This window comes from Corvus brachyrhynchos, unplaced genomic scaffold (genome assembly GCF_000691975.1).
Source record: "Corvus brachyrhynchos isolate BGI_N302 unplaced genomic scaffold, ASM69197v1 scaffold266, whole genome shotgun sequence".
NCBI classification, from domain to species: domain Eukaryota; kingdom Metazoa; phylum Chordata; class Aves; order Passeriformes; family Corvidae; genus Corvus; species Corvus brachyrhynchos.
Window position 1 is genome coordinate 1,747,991 of NW_008238633.1, and position 1,513 is coordinate 1,749,503.

Sequence of the window (1,513 nt, forward strand, 5' to 3'; positions counted from 1 at the left end):
CAGGAGTTAATGAGGCCCAGGAAAGCAGCACAGCAGCTCTGCTGTCCCATACAGAGAAATTAGGGAGAGACAAAAGCAGCCAGCACTGCAGCAGGAGGGGGCAGCAGGGCGAGGGAGAGCCTCAGACATCCCAAGCAAGGTTAAAACCCAGTAATTTTAGTAGTAAGAAAGGAATTTTTTGGCTACCATATTAAACAGGCATAGAAGGCAGCAAAGTCTGGAGGCAAGAGCGGCGTGGCCGTGCTCAGATTCCCAAGCCAGGCAGCAGCACCCACCATGATCAGGAGTTACTGAGAGCAGTGAAAATGCAGGGAGAGGCTGTCCTGGAAGCAGAAGGATGCACGGTGGGATTTCCAGGGTGCACAGGAGGCAGAGGAAGGCGCTGGTGATGTAAATGGCAATAATACAGTTTATACTGGATTTATTGATTGGCCATGGGCCCCGTCAGCTGAGAGGGAACGGAGGGAAATAACCCAGCCTGAGCTGGGATGCAGCACTGGCAACCCCATGTTCGGATCTGTGAGCCTGTTTTGAGTGAAGAAAGAGCTGCGGTACTTAAAACTCCTGCTAAAAACAAGCTGTACCCTCACGGTGACCAGCACAGCCCTAGAGAGCCAAAGGTGAACCTACGGATTTCCTGAGCTGCAGGAGAAAATGAGCAAGAAGGAGCCATCCACAGCATCAATTAAACAGTGTAGAGAGTTGCTAAGATCAAGGACTGACCAGAAATAGTCCAAAAAGTTTCCACTGAATCAACATTTTCTGATGGAAAACTCAGAATATTCTGTGATTCTGTCCCGTCTGGAAAAGTTGCAGCATCTTAAATTGTTACACTGAAAGCAGCAGTTATCATTTCTCCATTCTATGAATACCACATGCTCACAATTGCTGCTTTTTCAGGTTTATTATCATTCTAAATATGATCCTGCTGTGACCCACTGGAACAGAGCAAATGGCAGAAAATGTAAATTGACAAAACTTGGAGATTTAGGCAGGAGAATTATTCCATTCAGTCTATACTTCAGGCTCCCATTACAAAAATAATTTATAATTTTGTTTTCAAATACTCACCTCTCCTTGTGCAAGGCAAAGTCAGGCCACTATAACTTGGTTGTGCTCTTCTGTTTTACACAGCACCAGCTGAGGGAACATATTTCCATCTGAATATTAAAGGAGACAGCCTAAAAAGAGCAATAATTAGTCAAAGTTTTGTGTTTTCAGCGGGTGATTTATTCATGAACAAGCAAATTTTTACCAGCTGACACAGTGAAAATGGAGATGGCCTTGTTCATACAACTAATCCTAAATTATTCTTCAGCTTTCCCCGCCGAGTCAGGCAGGATTCAAAAACCAACGTATTTGAGATGGCAGGTCCTCACCCAACTGATAATGAGCAATTTTTTTGTGATAGGAGCAGCACTGGGCCTGAGTTTCAAGGAATTTCTTTCCAGCTGTATGCCCTAATCTGGGCAACCCTAGAGATGAACTCAGTGCCCCGGTTCTAGTGAATGAA